Genomic DNA, 23,773 nt, shown 5'->3' with positions numbered 1-23,773 from the left:
AAGGTGTTTTCCTGTCAAACAAGGATAACGTTTGAGCTTTGAAGTGAACAAGCTGCTATGGATTCTGACGGTGTGATCTTTTCTAAATACCCAGCTCCGTTGCACGGTGCCTCGCTTCACGGCTGGACTGGACCGTGTTGTCGTTATGTCCCCTTGTCCTCCAGGGTGTGATGTTTAAACGCCGCCCCGCTTGTCGGTGTGTTATTTTGCCATCACCTCGTAGTGAGTTTGTGTGTAAGCCAGTCCCTCCAGCCCCTTCCTTTCACAGGTACCGTTTCGGAAGCCTGGCATTTAACTCCCTTGCCCCGAGCTGCTGTGCTTTTCTGTGCCTGTGCTCTTTCAGGGCTGCCGGACACGAATTTGTGTCCTCCAGGTCGGCCCTACTGCCCAGTCCAGCTGCTCAGGCGGGCGGGAAGCCATCGCAGGACCTGGCACGGTTCTGGCACTTGTCTGACTGGGAGAGAATTCATTTTGCAGATGAAACCTGCATCTGGTGGCCCGGATAACGACCGCTCTATGAAATGGTTCGTTATCGTTTGTTGTGATTGAGTTGCTGTTGGGTAACAATGAGCCATCCACGGCTGCTCACACACGCTCCAAAAAAACGACTGGAAGTGCCTGCGAGGCTTCTGACGGGGTGGGGGTTGGACTGCGGTACGCACGGTACGTACGGTACGTACGCGCAGCGACGGGTTAGCCCTTGGGCGCGGAATGTCGTGGGCACGGGCCGTTTAGGGCGCGCGTGGGAGCCTCTCGGGGCGCTGCCCCGCCCGCCCTCGCTGCCGCCGCTGCTGGCGGGCGGCGCCCGGTAGGGGGCGCTGTGGGCGCGCGGGCGGCGGGGCGGGCAGGGCCGGGCCGGGCCGGGCCGGGCCCGAGGGGAGCGCCGTGCCCGCCCCGCCCCGCCCCGCCCCGCCCCGCCGGCACTGCCCCCGGTGCGGGAGCGGCGCTCGCCACCTGCCTACTTGCGTTTGTAACTGCTGTACGGAATCGGTCTCGTAGTGGCGTAATGCTTCGCTGGTTCACGTTGAAACCGCCAGAGGAGATTAGCGACATTTTCGGGAAGTGTGAAACAGCGATTAGGATCACTTTTTAGGAAAACGTAGAATTGTTGTTGTATTTAAGCAATTCCAATTCATTTAGGCTTTTTCTCCTGAGTGTTTCGATGCATGCGCACAGGAACAGGTCAAGCCCCCGGTGGAAGGACGGCAGCGTTCAGGCAGACCAGGGTTTACGCGCTGAGCTAACCAGCGCGTCCCTGTCCGTGACCAGGCGGTGCGGAGGCAGTGGTAATGAGTGAAAGTGGGAAAGTGCGAGCCAAGGGGAGGAGGAAAGCAGATCAACATTTCCGTGTGTGTCACGTTTGGAAATACTGAGTCCGTGTGAGTCCAGCACTGTCCCAGCTGCGTTCGGCTTTGAGAAGGTGTTCTGGGTTTCTGCTGGCTCCTCTCTTAGTCTCCCTCCTGAGTTACAATACGGTGAACTATGAACTCCAACGCAGATAGATACACAAAGAAGCAAAAATCATCACGTGCTTAGAATTCTGGCTGTGTGTCATTGCAGTTTAATCTTACCATAACACTCCCTCAGAAACTCTGAATGAACGCGCTTAACGTAGGGATGGTTTGTTAGAACGTGGTCTGAAGTTCGTTACGTCGCAGCGATATACTGACAGACGGGTGGATCATCTCCTCTGCGTGATTGCTTAATGCCTATGAACAGTGAAGCAGCATCCTAAAGTAAAAGAATACAAAATAGAGAAGAGTGGGCTGGAGGCACAGGCAAATGTTTGCATACGTGTTGCTTACATGAAGAGCAGCAAGAAAAACGATTGTTTTCTCCCAGTCAGCCTGGTGTAAAGGATCACAGTAAGAGGCCCAAGTACCTTGTTAGTAGCTGTTGCTGTTATAAGCAGAGGTATGGTTTGTAGCAGCCTTTCTAACAGTCAGTTTGGTCTGGATCTTCCTGAGAAGCCTGGTCTGGCTCAGAGTTTGCTCTCTGTAGTTCAGCTGGTTCAGCAAACAAACTGAAATGACTTAATTCAGAACTTGGACAATGACATCATAGTTGATCTGCTTGTACCAGAGCACTGGTGAGGCTCAAACCCTAAATGTATAATGGGGCTGCACCCATCCTGAGTATTTCATTTTAAAATGATCTTTGTATATCATTGGCGTACAACTTGATAGCTGTTGAGTGGCTGCATTTGTGAAATGCTTTTGTGAAGTGCTTTGAGATCCTTGGAAGAAATGTACTGGCATTTTTTTTTAATGTCCCCTTAGGTCTGAGAGACATCAGGGTGCGTTTTATTTTTTCGTTGTAAATATTACAGTGGTGCCAGCAATGGAGTATTTACTGCTTTTTATATGTGTGAGAATACTAAACACATGTGTTTTTAAAGGAAATTCCAGAAGAATGTGAAACGAGCTTGTAACAATATTTTGTAGGTCTGTGTCCATTGTTTTCACGAATATGTAAATTGTTACATTATAGAACTTGCTTTGAACCCTGCTACGTAATTAGCTGCACTGCACATCAGTGTTCCATTTGGAAAATCTGTAGCCAAGTGCTTTATTAGAATTTCGTGGAAAAGCAGAATGTGAACAAAACCATAGAGCGAATAATCTGAAATGCAGTTAAAAATAATGAAAACCAAGCACCAGCCGCATAAACACACCAGATGAAGACACAGCAAATGAAGATCACAAAAAATAAACAGGAATAAAAACACATAAGACCGATCCTCAGCTGAAGTAAGCGGGAACATCTGCACCGGGAGCCGTGGAACCTTGGTCATTTGCGTTAGCCGAGGGTCTGGTCTGTGAAATTTATTAGAAGTCTCATGTTTAGGAGGAAATGACAGTAACAGTGAAGGGTTTGAGGTCAACTGGCTGTGCAGGGCTCCTGCGGAGATTTGGTGTTCTGACAAATGTCCTCCTGCGAGTCCAGTTCAGTTGATTTAAAGTAGCCCCCATGTGCTCCACCCCGCTGTGGGGCTGGCACGCGGAGGGGTGCGTCCGTGCTTGCACTGTGGCAGTTCACAGCCCGTGTTTTAGCGTAGTCCTGTGCTGCACGAGTGGGTCTGATCCCGTTCGCGCCGCGGGGTCTGAGGCTGGGGCGCACGTCCAGCTTTGCCGACTCTCCTGGAAGAGCTGAGCAGAGGCAGGACATGTGGCTGCATCTTCACTGCGGCAGTTATATTTGCCAGGGGGGAATTCTTCAAGCTGTCAGTGGGATTGATCATAAAACCTCAAAATACTAGGAAAGCCAGAGAACAGTTAGGAGAGTTACAATTATTAGAATATGCTTACCTGTACAAGTCTGTGTATTTGCATCTCCTTGCTTTGTCTTGCTGGGCACACCAGCTCTGATACTGGTCTTTTCCACAGTTATCACCACTGCCTTTTTCAGAGCTCCAAGCCCCAATCGGTGTCAAGATCCGGTGTGAAACCCACTTTTACTTGCATCTCAGCGCTGTTCTTTCTGATATATATAAACCCCAAAGTGCCGGAGTTGTTTGCTCAGCCAACTCCATCAGCCCATCTGGTTTTGTCTCTTTGCTCTCACTTTCATGTGTGTCAGTTTTTCGTGTGTGTCAATTCCCTCATGTGTCTTCTTAAAAACATACTCAGCTGTGCAAGAGATCTTCCCTTGCCTCTTTCAAGACTTTCCTTTAGGCATGCACACAGAAAAAACAGAAATCCTAATCAGCTTCTTAAAGTACTGCGAAAGCAAACAGTAGCTCTGCCCTAACAGGTTCTTGTGGGGGATCTCTGGTCATCTGGTGCATTGAGAACTTTAGTGTGTGTCTCATCCTCCTGAAACAGGATGGAAGAGGCTGTTATGTGTCCTGGGTGTTGCTGAATATGGGCAAGAGGGGAGCAAACACTATTAGTAATAAAGTCATCATAAGAGCATGTCCAAATTCCGTACAGTCAGCTCATTTTCCTCCTGGGGAGTGTCCCGCTTGCTGTGCCGTCAGTCAGTCAGCATGCAGACCTGATGGGGAAATGGTGCTAAAAAACACAGGGGAGGATGGAAGAGGGATGAGGCACACCATAACGCCAGATGCTCTGCCCAAGGCAGGAACACGTTCGTGTGTTGGTGTTTACGAAGGGCCCGGCAAGGCATTGTTCAAAAGAAAAGAGGTGTGATTGTGGGGGCTCCTGTGGTGAGGCAAGGGACTGGGAGGATTTCAGCCTGCTTTCTACATCACAGTTTCACATCTCTTTGACAGGGTTATCTGGAAGGTGCCTAGAAAGCTAGCAGAGGGGCGCTCATTCTCGAGGAGCAGAACCTGCCTGGAGAAGCAACAAGGAGGTCAGTAATGGGTGCAGCAGAAAGGGCTTGGAGTGGGCTTTGGTTAACAAAGGATTGAAGACCCAGCAAATTACACATGTTCAGTAACAGAAAAGCTATGGGAGGGTAGGGTGGAAAATAGGAGGAGTCAATTAGAGAAAGAAAGATGATGATCAGGAAAAGACTGAGGGTTGTGAGAGGAGGGAATCTTAAAAGGGGTAGTGAAGAGAGAGCGTGGGATAAGAGGAGAGGAGGAGTGAGCCATGGATGGGGGAGATGGGAAAGGAAGGAATCTGGACACGGAAGAAAAGCCTGAGAAGTGAAGGTGTAAGTGTTGGGGGAGCAGGGGAACGGAGGACTGAACGGGGGGGGGGGGGGGGGGGGGGGGGGGCAGGGGCGAGTGTCCCCGCGTGTGTAGCCGGTTTGTCATTGCCCTGCGGCGCGGTGGGGCCTGGAGTAAAACAGCTGGAGTAAGCAAGGGGGCGCTTGGGATGCTCCCTGATTAATAGCAGAGGGTCCGGGCCGTGACCGCAGGCTCGGCATGTGCTGGAGCCGCGCTGCACTTTCCCAGCCCCCCTGCCAGGATGAGGGGGGTCGGAGGGAGGGAGGGAGGGAGGGAGACTGCGAGCGGGACGGGGCGATCGGCATCCAGCAGCAAACAGGCGCTCGGGAGCCGCGGCTTCCTGGAAACGGAGCCCAGCTGGGTGACAGGCAGCGGCGATAAGCGGCGGCTATCGGGGCCCTCCCGGCGGGCCCGGCCTCTCCGCGCCGCCGGCAGCCGCCGCGGGAGCGGTGCGGACCCGCTGCCCCGCGCCCCGCCGCCCAGAGGGCAGGTAGGAAACACCTGGCCGCGGGGCACCGCGGAGCGGGTCCCGCCGGGGACGCCCGGGGGGCAGCGCGGGGCGCCGGCTCGGGGCCGGGAGAGGCGGTGTCCGGCCCGCGGAGCGCCGGCGGAGCGTGGCCGTGACCCGCGCCCTGCCCGGCGGCGGGAGGTGCGGGGCAGGGGCGCGGCGGTGCCGCCGCTCGGGCAGCCGGCGGAGGGACGGGGGTCCGAGGCGGGCGGGGCAGCGGGGAGGCACCGGCACCGCATCGGGAGGTGAGCGCTGCATGTCACCTATCGGGGGTGCATGTCACCTATGGGGGGTGCATGTCACCTGGGGGCAGGGGGGGTAGGCTCCTTAGGAAGCTGCGGGGATCTGTAAGTAGGCAAGCTTCGAAGGATGCTCGTACTCTACAGCGCAAAGAGGTGCGGTAGCTTTTTATCTGGGGTAAACTCATTCACGCCAGAAACACCCAGGAACCCCCTGGGAGGTGAAGGCCTGGCTGGAGCAGGTAGAAAAGTAAGAGGAGCAGGACAATGTTTATGCCATCCTGTAGGGTTTATGTTTTGGAGGTGTCATTGTATGGGCTGGTTATATTTTAGTTAACTCTTTTTGTCTGTGCAGAGATTACATTTTATTTGCTCATAAATAGGAATTGAGGTTTTGGGTGACAGCCCAGTTACGTTTTGCTTCAGACAGAGTTTAATTTCCCCTTTTAAAAAGTGTTTTAAATAAATTGGGCCATATGGAAATTGAGTTGTTCATCAACTAAAGAAACTTGAAGAAATTTGAAGAGTAAGGTTACAGATTTCTTGAGCCATTTGAGTATTGAACCAGAGTCAGAGCACAGCATTAGTACTTAGAACTCCTGATTCAGTCATTTCCTTTGTTGGGATCAAGACTTAATCCGTCTCTACCTGTGTTTTCACAGCTGTAAAATGGGAGCTACACCTATTAATGAGGGGCATTACCTATTCTTTTTGGAAAGACCTTAATTGAAAAGAAGCAGAGGAAGATAATTTGTAAGGGTAGTAAACAATGCAAAATGTATCTGAGGGAACATTTCATGTTGAGTGGAGAGCTACATCTGAGAAAGATGTGGTGTCTAAAGGAATGTGTGTATTAGAAACTTCTCTGTTGTATTAATTTCTCGTGCAGTTGATCGCTGACATGCTGCTGCTCTGAATTCTGCAGAGTGGATGACATGAGCACCACATGTAGTAGTGCAGGAAAAGCCGCACAAAACCTGCCAAAATGGGACAGAACTGTTACTGAATGGCAGGCCAAGCCCACTTTATGACCCAGGTCTAGAGAGAAACTTGTATGAGATACAACACCTGTGATATGGTAGTGAACAACTAACTTGGTAAATTTTTCCTCCAATTGGAGCTTGGATACTGTTTAGAGGAATTATAGGGCTTCCCTGACTGGTCCTGCGTCCCTGTCTAGTGCTCAGTTCTCGACTCAGTCAGGAACTGCAGTGCAGCAGAGTGTTTCTGTTAACAGCATGGAGCCAAGAATGGGGAAAATAGGCCAAACAGTGAGTTATGTAATGGTATTCCCTTAGGGGTAGTATAAAGATGAGATGATTTCCTTCTGTCAAGACAGAAAGCAGCCGTACAGTTGCTCTACAATGTTCACTCTAGCCCCGGGTTCCTTAGGAGCAATCCAGACAGGGAGCTGGACCCCATAATGTCAGATCCACCAATATCACTTTATTCCCTTCCACAGCTAATTCCTTCACAAATATTCCTTTGCAATATCATCATAAAGATCCTGAGAAGTGGAATTATGGCTAGAAAGGGAAACCAGGCTTAGTCTACAGGGAGGAGAAAGTTATGATTTTAATGTATCTCTTTCTCAGGGGTTTGAGGAGTGATAATGTGGAGTTATAGTGCACCAGGACAAAACGGACATCCTGTGTATAGAAAGTTATACGAGATAAAGCAAGGGAGCGAGAACTGTCTCAGAAGGTTTCTTAATTATGACATTTGGATGAAATAAATAGTAAGGCTAGATTGGAAGCAAAGGAGTATTTTATGTAAAATAGTACGTTTATTTGTTAAATATACACATTCCGGCTTAGCCAAAAGGTTGAGAAAAAGGGAGCAGGCAGAGTTGAATTATCCAGACTGTTATTGGCCAGAACTGGATTTTGGAAGGTGATTGGCTGGTGACAATCCAAAATTATACAGACAGCAAGTTTTGCAAAGGCCATCAGCCAGCCTTTAATGACTACAGGTGCTCAGAGTCCTGGGTTTAGTTGTGATTGTAAGATGGTGCCTCCAGAAGTACAAAAGGGACATACATATTTATGAAATACCAGGTTTTATCCACTTTTTTAAACTTTTCCATTTCTGTTGCCAGTTTATTCTCCCTGAGCACAGATTGCTTTAAACCAGTATGTCTTTAAAGACAGAATGCCTGAAAACCGTAATTTTTATTCAATTCAGTTTTTTAGGGAAAAATCTTGGGTTTCAGCCAATCAATGCATTTAATCATTAGTAACTTAGAGGATCAGAACACCGAGACAATTGTGTCTTCTCTGTCACTAATACAGAAAATACTGTAAGTGTAGTTAGCAAACCGATCTGTATGTAACTGATCTAGATTTGACTTTAGCTGTTTCAAATTAAGTAATCGAATTTGTTTCACGGGGAACTTAAAATGCAATTATTATTGAAAAAATAACCGTGTCAGTGATATTTTGTTATTCATCAGATATATGCTTTCCATTAATTCATCCCTGATCTGCTTGATGGAGTAGCAGAAATCCACTTTCATTATTTTTTAAACTCTTGCTACTCCAGGCTGAGTTAAATGGATGCAGTAGCCCTTGTAAATTGCTCTGGCCCTTGTATCATGAATTAAGATCCACTGTAGAGTTTATATCTTGAGGTGTCAATCTCAGTTGCACAGTAAAATACCCACAATAACTTTCATTGGGTTATAGTCATATAGTATGACTTTAAGATTTCAGACTGACTTGTCAGGATTATTAGTGATTAAAAAAAAGGTTCACTTGTTGACTTAGCAAACTGAATTGGGGCTGTAAACTTTTATTCTTGTTTTTCTTCCTCTACAACTAAATTGCTCAGACTACAGATTCGGAGAATGCTGGCATGCTCAAGCTGGGATGCCCAAGACTTACATTAAGCATCAGTAGGTTCCTATAATGTCAAGTAAGGCCAGTAGAATCTGTTGGTCGTCAAGAGCTCAGAGAGCCAAAGGCTGCATGTTTCAGTGTGGGTAACTAGAACAGTGGCATCTGAATTGAACAGACACTTGAGACATTTTGGCCTTATGTGCTCCTGACATATCTCAACTGTGAAGTGGTGGTAATACAGTAATGTTTACATAGTACGGTGGAGATAAGAAATCATTATCAGTCTTTCTCCATTACATAGGAAGAGTTATGCTTGTGACTAGGGAATGAACCTTGTTCTTCTTAGCTGAATACTTTCCTCACTTATTTCATGTGGTAGGAGCAGTGGTAACAAAGCACTTGTCATTTTGTTTTAAAAAAGCTGGCTCATAGAATGTGCGCTCACCACAGGAGTTTTCCTTAACCATTGTTGAAACGTTTTTAAACTTTTGATTTTAAACTACGCGTAAATATCGGTAGCTAATGCTCTGTGCGCCTGTGAAGGCGGAAAGGGTTATCTGTTTACATGTATTTGCAGATCTCTTTCCGTTTCACATTCTTGCAGACCAGAACAACAACATAACTTTCTTCTTTCAGGATGGTTAGTGTTCTGGCCCAGAATTGTAGCACCAGATGTGTTGCCACAGAAACAATTTTAAAGGGAAAAAATTGCGAGCAAATTGTCTTTCTAGTGGAAAATGTTTTGGAGCTTCTCATTGGTTTCTATGTGTGTTATATGTGAGCACAGCAGAGAATAAAGGAGAATTTTGCTTTTTTGTTTCATACATCTGTCAGTGTTTTAAAATTCGTTATACAGGGTTGAAAATTGAAAAATATTCTATTATGGGCATGAGTTACGTACCTCAGAGACATTTTTTATTAAATCCTGACTAATTTTTAGAAAACTTTTTCTTGAAAAGTGTGCAGTGTGCAAGCTGATTTACTTAGCTCCACTTGCAGCATGCTTTGGAAAATATTTCCAGTAATAGTTGTTTCTGTGAAAGTAAGGAAACATTTGACTATATGAAATTATTCCAGATTTTGGTGCTAAGAATTAGTAGCACATTCTTACTTAGTACAGTTGACATACTGATGAAAAGAGGGAATGCATATAGGAAATATTTTTATTTAATCTTGCCTAGGAAGCCTTAAAGCAGCCAAAGCCATTGATTTTAGCTAGCATTTGTTTTTCTCAGAATAGTTGCCACAGGATACTCTATTCAACATAATCCTTTTCTGAACTATTATGAAAATACTTGTCTGAACAAAATGCCACATGAATTACCTTAATATCCCCTTTCCACTTTTTTGACCACAGAAGGGCATCTTTATCCTACAATTTGCATGCTGTTTGGGGTAGAATAATGAGGAAAACATCCAGGAAGGCCACAGCTACAGCAGAACAGGTTGGCACATGTAATAATTGTGTCAGAAATTCTCCAGATGTGGATATATCTAGTATTTACAAAAAGAGATTTTTCTTGTACAGTTTATGCTGATTCTTGACCGAAGTAATTTAAACTAACAAAAATGCTGATGGAATTGTGTCTGCACTAGGGTTTCAATTTTATCATAGACATATCATAAAATATAGCATCTGTAACTAACACTGGTGGACATTTCTTGTATAAACTTGACTGAAAAATCTGGGAAAATTTTAAAAAGGCCAAGATCCACACATAGAGAGACATGTTTTCACAGCTCTTTGTCATTCGTGCATTTGGAAGGTCTTCCTCCCTGCAAAGTTTGAAATACTGCTGGCTGGGGAGCTGAAGGAAACCTAATTGCATGTATCTTACCAAAAGCCAGGGTGAAATTTGTGTCTCTTTGGAGTGGTGGAAAAAATGTTACTGTATGCATCTACCTTGAGGCTTTGGAGGATAGTGGACATACAGGGTCATGCCAAGAAGCCTTCTTTTGTTATTTGTTTGTTTGTTTAGTATTTTCCCTTTGTGAAATTAATTTTCAAAAATCTTTTTTCATATAGCCGTGCTTTTAAATGTCCCTCAGTTTGGAAATATATAATTTATTCCCTTTGTTATTATTTTTGTATATAAACCTGGGATCTTCACTTTTCCATTGGGGAAAATTGTAACAGAGGTATCGGAATATATCCAGGTATACTAGCGTTAGGAGCACTTACTTGTGCTTATGAGTTTTACCTTATTTTAAGTGTCCTACAAGAGTAGTCTTTTGAAATCTATCAGTTTTGGAACTAGACTGCATACCGCGTCACACGTTTGAGTTTTGGCAGGTTCACAGGCATGTACATCACCAAACAAGATCTGCCATAAAGATAAGAAATTAATTTCTCTCTTGCATTCCTTATTCAGGCAGAACTCCAACTCTGGGTGTGGAAGGAATGCAGAGCTGGGCCTAGAGCTTGTGTCTGCACAGGTTAGAAATGAACTTTCAGTGTAAAATTTGGATCTGAATCGGCGTCCATATTTTGCTAGAAGGCCACAGATATTTGAATCCAGGTTTTTGGTTTGGGTGCTCTTTGGGGCTGATCAGCCCTTATGTTTGCAAGCTGATCCAAACGTGCCCTTAATTAGTTCATATCCCTTCTGTTTGATCCCATGAGAAGATAGGTTAGTCTTTCTTTAGGCAGCAGAGCTTTCCCAGACAGACATTGTAAACTAGAAATATAGGTACTTATAATTTTCTTAAAAACAGCCTTTGGGCCTGAAATTTCTTGTGCTTGGTTTCAATCCAGTATTGAATAAGACTGGAAAGTCTGAATAATGTCAGTTCAGCTGCATTTGAGTTATTCAAGTGCATTTTAAAAATACGTACTTTCCACTTACATTTTTTCCATAATTCTCTGTGCTTATATAACCTCTGTTTTATTATTTAAATTGCCACAGACTTGAAGAGGGAAATGTCATTTTCCAATACTGGGACTCAACAGATAAACAGGGAGGCAATTCAAAGACCTCAGTGTGCTTTAAAATCTTAATGTTTACTGCTTTAGTGTTAGCATGAATAGGTTTATATTTCTACTAGTGCAGACACAATACAGTGTAAATAACCTTCAGTTACAACCTATGTGCTGAATTTCTGCAATTTTTACATTATGTAAATGGAATTTTACAAAAATAGTTTAGAAGGTTTCTCCAGATTATGAGGAAGGATTTTTGTTTGATGAGATCTGTAAAGTTACAATAGTTGGCCAGGGTTTTTGAAAAGATTTGACACACAGAGATGTTCCAAATGCATATGCAGCTGTTTGAGCAACTATTACAATATAGTGTACATATTGGGTAACTGTGTGAAAATGTGGCTAATGCTTGATCTATATAGAAAGTTCACAGGCTTTTTCTAAAGTTTTGAAGGTAACTTGATTTGTAGCAAGGTAGTTACCCGTTTTTTACAATGGAAGACAGAACAAAAGAGCAGTTAAAATGGATGGATCGTGTCTAAAAATACATTGGTTTAATTCCATCCGTAGCATCACAGCTTCAGCATCACTGTATGTTCGTAGTATAGATATATATAACTGCACATTACTGTGTGCCTCTTCATGCTTTTAGTACAGTAGTATATGCCAAGACTTTATGAAAATCTATCACTAGGCTTTTATTAGTCATTGTCTGAAAAGGAAGCCCACACACTGATCTTGAAGGTAATGCCACCTTTGAAGAGAGTCCTGCATGTAGAAAGCTGACGGGAAATACTACTTTAATTACCCACAACTCCCACTGAAACAATAGAGCTATCCTTTGTGTAACTCTGCTGAAGTCATTGGATCTTGTTCCTGATTCCACTGAGGCTGAGTTGTGCCCCTCCCTTTTTCTGAAGTATTCACATGCCAATGTGTTGTGCAACAAACATAATTTGTTAACAAATAAAGAAGAATTTAAATAACCTTAGACAATCAGTGCAAGCATCCCAGTTGCCTGCAAACAAACATCAGAAGTGCAAAACAAGTAAGAAGCAGTGCAAAATAGCTCAAAATTGCTTGAGCTTGGGTTCTTGAAGAACAAAACCAAAAAAGTCAAAGGAGTATGTGCTCTGCAGGAGAAGGCTTTGGATGAGAACATATACTGCATCTTCTAGTAAGATCTCCAGTCCAGACATAACTTCTGCATCTGCCCAGCCTAGCTTGTTTTCTCCAGAGCTGTAGTAATACATGATGAATCTTTCCCCCGTATGTGTATGAATTTGACTCCTTTTAGTTTCATTTAAATCAATAAGCCAGTATACTTTGACCTGTAATTGTCAGATTATATTTACAATACAGTAAAACCGTAGCTTATTGTAAAATATCTCGCTTGAGTAAGCCAAGTCAGATGGAGCAAAACACCATTTTTCTATTACAACATTGAATGCACTGTGTGCCGTTGCTGCTCTAACTGTGTCAGGATCTGGATTTAATTCTGGATCTTAATTAATGTATTGTTGGAATCACTTGTCAGCATGTATATTTTGTATCTGAATGGCCATTTCTGAATTTTGAAGATCACCCAGGAGTGATTTTCTGCCAGTAAGTTCTCTGGACTGTACATTCTCAGTGACAATTCTGCAGAGGATCACAAAAGTGAGTTCATAAGATCAATGATCCTGCACTGATGGTTGGAGGGTCATATTGCAAGTGTGGGAAAACTGCCAGGGGACATAGAACATCACAGGGACATACCGTTCTATCTACTGCCTCTCCAGCCAGGCATGGTTCCTCATTAGTGGGAAGGCGTATCACTGTTGTGCTTATAGCACCTTTCAGCATTCTGGACACTGCTGCCATCATCTCAGGCTCATCTGGCAAGATGTGTGATGATTATGCCTTTCACGAATCGTGCCTGTCTGATGCCAAAAAAAGCAGATTGCCGTTGATACCACAAGAGTTATCACAATACTGTGATATTTAACTGTTTTGCCTATGTGTTGTCCTGAAATTTAAAGTTCTTTGCTGGTGATCTCATCCATTACCAGGACTCCTTAAATTGTCAGTGAAGGAACAGCTATGTGAATATGGACTATGCATTTGGCCATCCATTTTTGTGTTAGATCTCTCTGTAGCTCTAATAACTATAACTCAATGCAAACCTGACTGTCATTTCTCTACATACCACATTCTGAAGGTGACCCTTGTTTCTCCTCATTCTATTAGGACCATAGGAGCTGATGAGCTAAGGATCGGTATGTACAGTGAACAGATTGCTACCTTGAGTCTTTTGCTCATTGGTTTTGAGTAAGAGCTCTTCACACTCTTGAGTCAGTGCACATGTTAGCATTACTATTGACTCCTTCCATGTTGAAAGGGAACTAAGAGAACTTTCCTACAGGGGGCCCAGTTCTGTCAAGTGGCACAATCCTATTCTGCAAGAGTGGTCTCAGTTATAATTGGCTCATAGGTAAGTAGCAGGGTCTAACATAGACTAAGTCAATTTACATCACAAAAATATGTCTTGTTTTATGAGGCTTGAAGGACTTACCCAGATTTTTTTATAAGCTGAGAATTGTAGTTACTCTACACTGTCCATGTAGCCATCCTATCCTTTGTTCTGCACTTAAATGTAGTACTGCTATAATTTTGTCTCCGCTGAGGGTTTTTTTAGTGATGTAGCCATATGACATTAAAAGCTCTGCAGCTATATTGGTATGTCAGTGTTGTATGCTAATACAGTTTATTCTTTTCCCTGATGCTTTATAGCAGTACATCTGTATTAGCTAAGTCCTTGTAGTATCTAAAGAGACATAAGTGATACGTTCCCTGTCTATATTACAGATTCCTGCCCTCAGCTAAATTGGGTAAGGTCTGTGAAAAATGGTTTCTTTTACCAACATGGCTGAATTAGCAAAGAGGCAAGTATGGAAGCAGTTATAGTGCACAGTAAACTTGTGCACGTGTTAGTACTAATTGTTTTAGGTCTGAGGGATAGTTTTAATTATGCTGATAGAAAGCGCAGGCTTGCCAAGTCGCTCCATTCATTCTAGGAGACCTTTTTTAGTAAATAATAGCAATATTCTGACAGAAGTGCTGTGCTGGTAGTATAGATGCACAGGCAGTGTTCACATTGAAGGATTTTTTTACATTATCTGCAGACTACTAATACCTTTCAAAACTATACTAGATACATTAACAATGCTTTCTTGTGTGGCTGTATAGATCTGTGTTACAGTTTCTGGCATAGCTGTGAGCACTAAGAGGAATGTCAAATCCATAAAGATTTAGCTATGCTGGCAAAATACTCGTATCAGAATACCCCTTTGGCCAGGATTGCCTGTGTCTTTTGCGGAGAGAGGTAGAAACAAACTGGCAGGAGACCTTAGTTACCTCTTCTGTTGGAGTTTTGTTGTTGTACTTAACACATAGGTGCTGAGTAAACCAGTCCAAGGCCTAAGAAAAACTCCTTGTGATGCTGAAAAATATGGAACACTAAGCAGATGTGACTGCTAGTTGCAGTAAAAGCTTTGAGTCCTCAGGGAGCAAACAATTGGGTTCACAGTCTTTGAAGAAGTTTGAGACAGAGAGCTGATTGATTTTTTTTGTGCACAAAACCGAAACACATTTTCGTGAGTGACTCTTGCCGTGTTTGTTGATGATATTCATAACATTTCAAGGGACCTTAAAATTAGATTAGCTTTTGGCCTAAATGCTGAAGTGGTTTGATCTCAACTGATCCTGCTGAGCAATTTCTGCTTAGCACTTCCAGTTATGTCTGCCTTTTTTTCTTCCAGTGAGTAGCTCTCTTGTGCTTAGGCTGAGTGATGTAGAAAAGCCTGACATTTCCAGGAATTTATTATCTCTGGCAGAAGTCTTGTTAATGTCAGTTATTGATAAGTGTGAAGGTAAACATGTGGCTGATTAGGCAATGCACTTTCAATGGCTTACCACTAGTCTGATTTCATGTCACAGCACCCAGTGGTCCTCCAAAGAAAAATTCTTCTACCACTATTTAATTTTGAAAATTAATTTTACTCTTATTTTGCTTATAACTTACCTACTTCTTGCTTCTTTCCAATGTAGAATTTTTTTCTTATTTACAAATTTCAGTCACATTAGAGATACCATTTTCTAGTCTTGCTAGAAATACTTCTGATTTAAGAAATAACTGTGGCAGCTGTATTAGCCTTTACAGAATGTGAAAAGGGAGTTTTCATATGCCCAAACAGATTCTTTCTATTAGCTGACTGCGAAATATTCAAATTAAATAGCAGTAACAAAAACACAGGGCTGAAGAAAGGAGGTTTATAAGGACCAAGGCAGATCTGCAATCAGTTACTCTGATGGAAGGCGTCACCACTCTCCTTTAGAGATGTGTTGTCAGAACTCTTTATGCGAGCTCTCCCTACCCACTTCCAGGAAAATAACTGCTTTAGAAAAGAACAGTTGAAACAGTAGTCTTTGCTAAAGCCACCTTTCTTGGGCTGAAAGAGGTTTAAGGGGCACTCCATGGAGTACTGATCATTGGAGATCTTGTAGTCTTTCCTGCGCTAACTATGTCCAGAAGTCAGTATACAAGTTTGACACTTCTGATTTTATAACTTTCAAAAGAATATTGCTGTAATTCTGTTTGGGCTTGAAATAACCCAAAGCTGTTTCTAGGCAGCACCAGACTGACAAAACTTGAATATCTGGTTTAAAAGTAAACGTAGTCCAGTTTAGACTGCATTTTTCTTAACTGCTCGCTTTACCATGTGTATCCTAATATACATTAGTCTTTCAGCTGTTTCCAAAGCCATCTACTTTTGAATGTTTAATATTTAAGAACCAATTAGTTCCATTTTGTTTTGTTTGGACAGTTTGCAATTAAGCATTCTTTCAAGTGGGCTTTATTTAGCTAATTCTGTCACAAAAATAAGCTCTAAGGGAATGAAGAGAAGTTCAAGCTAGCCAGTGTTTATTTTTATTATTAATAATTTATATTATGGTAGTCCCCAGGGGAACTAGGGCCCCACTAAACCCAGTTTCCTCTGCATGTAATGATTGTGTCTCACAAAGCCTGATACAGCAGAAGATTCTTTTTTGCTGCTGTGGCTTAGTGCAAAGGACCCGCTCTGTGCTGCAAGGGAGCATACTGATGAAGAGCATAGAAAGACAAATCAAGAATAATTTTTTGAAGAAGCCTAAGCCACGGACCAGAGGGAAAACCTGATGCATCTTTTCTATAGAAAGCCATCACTAATGCATTCTTCTGGTGTGAGTGCCAAATCATGACTACAAAGGTCATGTTCGTCCTCTCTCTGAAGTTATGGCAATGCTCCCAGTGACTTTGATGGGAGCAAGATTGGGCAGAGAAGTGATGGTCCTAAAAACATTATCTAGTTCCAAACTAGCAGCAGAAGATACTTTATGTTTTATATGATGGGCAAAGTTACTTTAAAAAATTTTCATATGTAGTCAGATTTCTATCAGAAGTTACAGTTTTCACAGCATCTGCTCCTAAATGATTGGCCTACTTTATTTTACATGAGTCTTGAAAGAGGTGATGTAGCGTCCTTTCACACCTGCTGAATGCAAAGGAGACACGGAGCCAAATCATGGACTTCTGATTTGAATAGAGTTAAAACAGTTCATATAAACGGAGGATCTGGCCTGGTCTCTACGGGATACTTGTGTGAGTTAAGTGGATCAAACTAACACTGGGATGAACAGGGCTGTGAGCTGGAAGTGCCTTGAAGCTAGTATAGCAGTGCAAATTTTCATCATCAGTGCAATTACCATCCTTCTCCCCTCCCCTTATGTGGAAGCACCAGTCTTTTCTGTACTCTTTCCATAATTCCAAATTCAAAAATCTAGACAGAAGTTTTCCTGACCTATCTGTTGCCTATTCCTGTCCTCATTAGTTCAGTTTAAAGGGGGTAAAACATCTGTTTCCAAGTACAGCTGTGTGGTTAGTATGTAAGCCTTTTTTTTTTTTCCATACAAAAATCACTAAATCTGGCCATTTAAGACATAGATTTTATAGGAGCTAGAGTTGGGCTGTGCAAAGTTCACCTCATTAAAAACAAACCCAAATCAAATAAAAGCAGAGAATAACAGCATAAAAAATGTGGGCCATGAATGTCAGAGTGTATGTATTAGGAATGGGTAAGACACAAAGGGGAAAATACAGATATATCCACATATATGCAAAGCTTCTTGGTTTTTTCCACAAGTAAACTTTACATGCTTGTGGAGTGTCTGCAGAAGGGGAACATTAGTACAGAACACAATGTTAGGATTGCTATGACAGCTACCCTATTTTGTTAGAAAACACAATGAGTTCAAGCCTGTGTTAGAAGATAATGAGTAAATTCAGCGTAGATAAAATGTTCAAACACCAAATAATTTTTTGATGCTTCAGCTGTTAGTTGGTCAATGAGAGACATTCTAAATTGTCTTGGTTTTGATATCTCTTTCTAACAAAATACACCCTTTTTCATTATCTTAAGGTAGGTACCGAGATTCACTGATAGATAGTGGAAATACTGACTCAAAAAACTAAGTCTGTGTCTACTCAGCATTAAAGAAAATACTTTGCTTTAAAACATAAACCTTTTCTCTCTCCTATTTCCCTCTTATATGACATTTTGTATACTTTTCCTCTATTTCCAGTGTTCTTTGGGATACTGATTCCAACTTCATTATTTCTGTGGCACAAGATTGTCTTGGTAACGTTTATGGGAATAAAACATGATTGCCATAGGAAGTTGACTTAATGGTTTAATTCTTAATAAAGGGACAATATCCTTGATCAGATAGCTAAATGCCAGGCAGTTTCTCCCACTTGAGAAGCACACCCCAGGACACATACTGGTATATTGTCACAGACTTCAGTTTTTGAAGATAAGAAAATACATCCCGAATACTGTTGAACATCAAATTTCACTATTACTGGAAGTTTGTAATCTGTTTTGGTTAATCTTTTAAGTGTAATAATCAAAATGGTGATTTCTGTTGAAGCTTAGACTTGGTACTTTCCACAACCCTAGGCTGAGATAAAGGATCTGCCTTATTTTGTGATTGACCTGGAAATGGGCTTTTAGGAGGCTCCTGTATTAGCCGATGGATGGAGACAATCACACCTGATAAGTCATCTGTAACATACATTCAGGCATAGATTGGGGAAAACAAGGAAAATGAGATATGTATCACAAGAAGAATGTTCCTCGGGGTTCCTAATTAAGAAGGCGAAACCTCTCAAGGACAGAATTGGTAGAATTCAGTGCCTTGCTGCTAGGCAAATTTTCCCTTGTCAGAAATTGAAGAGCCTGTTCATCACTTGTAAATTGCTGTCCTTCAGTGCCATCTGCTTCTTCTCTTGTTAGGAATTTGTTTTTAAGTATTCATTATAATGTAGTTAACTGCAGACTCAAATTCTGCCAAAGCTGGAAAAGCTGCAAGTCAGGCTAGCGTGTGGAGCCTGCCACATTCCTGAATCTCTGATTCAGACTTGCAAGTTTGTCATCAAGTTTGAAATTGAAACCAGAGGAGCTAGCAGCAAGCCCTGTGCTCATAAATCAGCTGATAATGGGTGAATTGTTCTGTGCCTCTCCCTGAGGAGGAAAGCAAAACTCAATGCAAAAATACTCACAGCAACTAGAAGAGCTATGATGTAGGCAAGCATGGAGAAACTACATGTGGCTGCATGAAAATGCTGCATACTGGCAAAGGAAGTAAACGAGGATTTTGGTTATATGCAATCACTGATTCTTTTCTTATTACAACATTACAAAAAAGTTACCGTGGGATTTACAGCCAACCTTGATTCCGAGTAACAAATTTCCATGAAATAAATAGGCACAATACATCAGTGTGTGACCTGTGACAAGGTCTCCTTTGTGCTTCGTTTGTCTGATATCTGCTGCCACTAGAGGGAGGTACAAAATTGACCGCAAAATTATGTCTTGAAAAATAGTTTCCAGGTCATTAACTAAGTGCAGGCCAACATTTGCTGCTGGGATTCTACTGGAAATCTGGAATAAATGACTGATTCATTTCCTCTGGATGTGCACCAGTGTCACTGAGAATAGAACTTGGATCTGTATGCTTAGATGAAAACTAATTAGAAATACAGTAACATTTTGAATTGCAGGCTTGAAAAACAGGTCATCTTGGACCTGAAAGTGGAGTCCTGTGTTCAAAGAACTACACTAGAAATGGTTACATCAGAGACACTACCTCCAGCATAGGAGAAGCTGAGGGGACTGCTTATGATATTTAAATTTATTACTGCATTGGAAACCTGGACTGCAGAACTTCATTTCCAGACACTGGCATAAAGCTATAGAAGGGCCTAATGACTAAAGCAATAACTTGGATCAAAGCCGTTTATCTGATTTTCTTCTTATGGCTTGAATATGGCTAGGAGGAAAGTATGTCAGATATGCAGTATTTGAATATATATTTAAGAGTTGAATCTTCCTAGATAAAATTTGCGAAAGTACCAAAATGAGTTACACACTGAAGCTCCATCTTTCTAACTAATGAAAACTATGAATGTAATTCTTATTAAAAATCAATTGAACTGTCTCCTAAGAGCCTAAATTACTTTTGAGAATGGGATTATATTCCTGAATCGTTTGTGATTTTCAAAATACAACCCGACAGAGTAAGTTTGGTGCAAAGTGAAGGGCCTGTCTAGTAATCAGAATGAAACAGGTTTAGGCCAAGAAGTTGTGTGGAACTCATGTATATCTCGTAGAGAAGCAAAATCTTCTACTTGCCACAAAATTGCTATGTAATTGCTCACATTGCTCAATCTTAAGCCAGCAGAAATGTCTGCTGAATATGAGTGGAAGAATGATTGTTCATGGCTCTGTACATCTATATCCAGTGGACTTTACAGCACTGTAACTAAACATACCTCTTTGGTAGAAGATGGTTTCCTACATGGATTGGATTTTTCTGAAAAGAAGGCTGAACAAGTTCAGCTGTCTACATTGTTCTATTCAGATTATAGGAACCAGGGAAGAGAAAGACGAGCAGGGGTGAGATGGGAGAGCAGGAAATGTGCAAGGGAGAAGCAAAATTTACCTCTTAGTGCTTCAGAGACGGATGATAAATGTACTAAGGGGAAAATTTTCAAAAGCTCGTCACAGGCAGCGATTTGTCTCCATTACCACCATTTTCGCAAATCTGTTTTACCATATAAAAACAAAATATCAAACATATATTTTCTGTATCTGTAACTGCAGCGGCTCTTCCGTTGTCTGTGTGGTGGACTAGTTAGAGGTTATAAGTGTTGGTGTGAGACACCAGTTCTGCATAAATGATATCCACAAATCAGAATGCCTGTGTTAAAGTGAATTACATATAAGCTTTTCAGATTCTGCTGTGAATCCTTTCCACAAAAAGGATTCATCTGAAGAAAGGATCCCTATTTGAGTGTAATGCTGTGTTAAAATAGCGATATGGAGATGCAGCATTAAGGGCACTTTCTGTCTCCCTAATTCAAATGACTTTTCATCTCTAGTAAAATAACCGGAGAAATTTTTCTTAGTTCTGCCAATAACTGTATAAATAGAATGTTTGTCTAACAATCGAACAAAAATGCTTAAAATTTAGGGGGTTTTAATCATAAATTTGGAATGTTTATCTAGCGAAGTAGACATTGCTACTGAGGTCAGTGTTTTTTTCTAAAGAATGCTCAAGAGCAAAGATTAAATATAGTGTGTATTTTCCCAGTGGATTCAACACTGTGCAGTACACAAGATGGGCACTTCATTCAGTCAGCCTTCATTCCATCTACCTTTAGAGTAATTAGGGCTGAGTCATGATGTTATCACAGCTCAGGAGTTTCATTAATTTTAATGGTCTGGATTCTCTAGATGTCCAATGCTGCAAAGAAAGTGCCAAGGTCTAGAAATTTCCAGCCTGTTCCACGGTACACTGAAATCACAAAAAGCTTCAGATCAGCCCGAAGACTTTGTTCAAAATGTTTGACAGTATTTAATACATTGTGGCAACCTGATTTTGTTTATCAGTGTCATGAAAAACTCAAATTCCATTGTCTGCCACAAGTGTTTTGAAATAGATACCACCCATCATAAGCATTCAGAAGTGTTAGTTAATCCCATTGTTCCTGAGTTTTGAAATAAATGAGAGGAAGAAAAATAATTGTGATTACATCCATGTGATGGTAGACAAATGTAGCCCAGTTTGCAAAATCAGTCTTAAATTTGACTTATGCTAGAAATTTTCTGGTGTAATTATGTTACAGTTGTCTCTTCACCTATTAAGTGTTTGCAGTATGTATTTCTGTCACCTGAAACCCTAATACAGATACAATTATAGCAGCAAACAGTTATTGCGGTGGAGTTTATAATAAATTCAGTGGAGTGGAATGAGTAACTTAGCACCTTTGAAGGGTTTTTTGAAATAGCGGGTGGTTAGTTGGAATCACAGATCATTTCTAGACTAAGTCCAGAGAATGTCTCTAAAGTCACTGAATGTTCGTGTACTTAATCACTGCTGATTTTGGTTACGTACAGTGAAAATTGAGTTTCAGTAGCAATGGTATAAAACTGGTACATGTTAATGGCAAATTTGTTTGGCTGTCATGGAGCTGAAGTGAATTTTATAAAACCGTGCTCTACAAAGACATAGACTCTAGGTGGCAACCCTACAGTAGAATCTATGTACTATGCTATGCAGAAATCTACTTACTAAGAGGACAGCCATAAATATTAGCCTCAAATATAAGCCTCGTATTTTGGGGTCAAGGCTGCAGTCCCTCAATTAAAATGTTGAGCACATCAGACACTGAGAAAAGGATTATGTTGTGATAATGCAAAATGAAATTGACTCTCTGGTTTCCACAAGGAGAAGATAGAATGGCTCTATTGTCCTTCCAAGTAAAGCTAATGTAATATTTGCAATAAAATTATGTACAGAAATAACAACAGTCTGAAAATGTAAGGAGAAAGTGAGCATCAGGTGGTGTAAGACAAATTGTCATGATGACACAATGTATCCAGAATCACAAACATGATCCTAAGACATTGAAGTGATTGACATTTGATAGTTTGTGTTCAGTCATTGTGTTTATTTTCTATAGTGACTAATAATTTACTTGATTTCAAACTGCCTTTTATTTTGTTAGGCAGCCACTGCTTGCTGAAGCCAGTGAACAGCAGGTACTGACATACCAGTGAGATATGTAGCCACTGTTGCCTGGGCTATCAGCTCGGTACGTGCGTCCGCAGGTGGCTGAAGGAAACACTAGTCTGGTGCAGTTTTTGCAGACACACAACTAGGAGCAAGTGTGTGTCTCAACCAACTGGTCGCTCACAATTGGAACATTATAAATTCTAAGGAAACATGAATACCTTACTCTAGCAACAGTTCAGCAAGTTCAAGTGAACCTCTTGAAGATACTAAAAGGAAAACATGGCTGCTAATGTAAAGTACAAAACACAAGCAGAAATATTTTGCAAGAAGTCAGTGAGTCATATTTTCCTAATAAAATTGTTGAAACCATTGTGCCCAGAAACAATTAAATATTTGACTAGGGCTGGAAAAGTTTAGCCATAAACACAAACAGACACCAGTTTTTTGTTTGTAGAGGATGAAGGTCATTATGCTTGAGGAATATCCTAATACTTACAGAGACAAAGCAAAACATGCAGTTTGAGCGTACTCACTGCTGCATAGAAGCTCAAATGTTTGACCCTACATACCTGGACACCTGGTGGCACTGGAGGTTGAATGCTGGTAGTCTATTATGGCAGATCATTCAAACAAACGTACTCCTTTAATTTGAAAAAATACTGCATTGATTTACATTAAAAATACATTTCTGAGACCTGAAGTCTCATTCTTACAAAATCACACCTACTAAAATGTTTGAGTCCATTAGTACTTGGCAGTTTGGAGGTCTGTTTTGAGACTCAAAAGCTTTATAAGACTTTTTCAAGGCTCCTTGTTTTTTTCCAATAGTTCGATGTTTCTATTGCCCTGGCAATAAACTCCTTCGGTTTGGCCTGATATTTCTGTGCTCTACATACACCAGCCCCTAGCTAGCTACCATATTCACATTCTGTGCTTTTTTGGGAAGATTAAAAGAGAGGAAGTTCCTCTGCTCCCCAGGGTATAATCCCTGTATTTATGAGATTTGGAGACATTGGCCTACACAGCAGAGGTTACAGGTTGTAAGACAGACTTGAACTCAGCTTTGTCAGGGGTCCTTATCTGATTTATTTCTAGCCTAAAGGGAAAGTTGAGTTTGAGAGGTGTCCAGATGCTTTTTCTCAGGGGCAGCTGTAACATAACTCAGCACTTTCATACAGACACTCTGGCTAACAAAACCCTCTGTTTAAACAACTGCATTTATAAATCTTTCTTACAAATAAAATGTTGTCTTGACATCCTACTTATGGTCTTCTACTCAGAAGCTCTAAGAAATAAGCTCTAAGATTTCTATGTCACTACAAAAAAAATATGCAGGTGTGTACCAAGTGTTATTTGACTTTGTCAACATTAAAGTAAGAAAGGTAACCCCTTTAATGGTGCTTTCCTAACATTATTTAAATTCTCTTCATTCTCGTAAGAAGGAACTGTGAAAACGTGCTTGTAAATGTAGCT

The 23,773-nt window shown here is 41.6% G+C and overlaps 1 protein-coding gene across 3 annotated transcripts in view; it reads left to right on the top strand.

The window, feature by feature from the left end:
• The first annotated feature begins 4,603 nt into the window (after positions 1 to 4,603).
• Positions 4,604 to 23,773, top strand: part of RIPOR3 (RIPOR family member 3) — a 53,628-nt gene continuing 34,458 nt past the window's right edge. Inside the window, exon 1 of one of the 3 annotated variants that reach the window (XM_086474989.1) lies at positions 4,604 to 4,621. The gene's annotated coding sequence lies outside the window, so the exon portion shown is untranslated. Of the gene's footprint in view, positions 4,622 to 5,093; positions 5,130 to 5,370; positions 5,393 to 23,773 lie in introns of those variants that run through there. The other 2 variants (XM_086474987.1, XM_086474988.1) reach the window with 2 other exon arrangements.

Source organism: Leptosomus discolor, chromosome 17, assembly GCF_034619465.1.
Source record: "Leptosomus discolor isolate bLepDis1 chromosome 17, bLepDis1.hap2, whole genome shotgun sequence".
NCBI lineage: Eukaryota > Metazoa > Chordata > Aves > Leptosomiformes > Leptosomidae > Leptosomus > Leptosomus discolor.
This window is presented reverse-complemented; position numbering and strand designations above follow the sequence as displayed.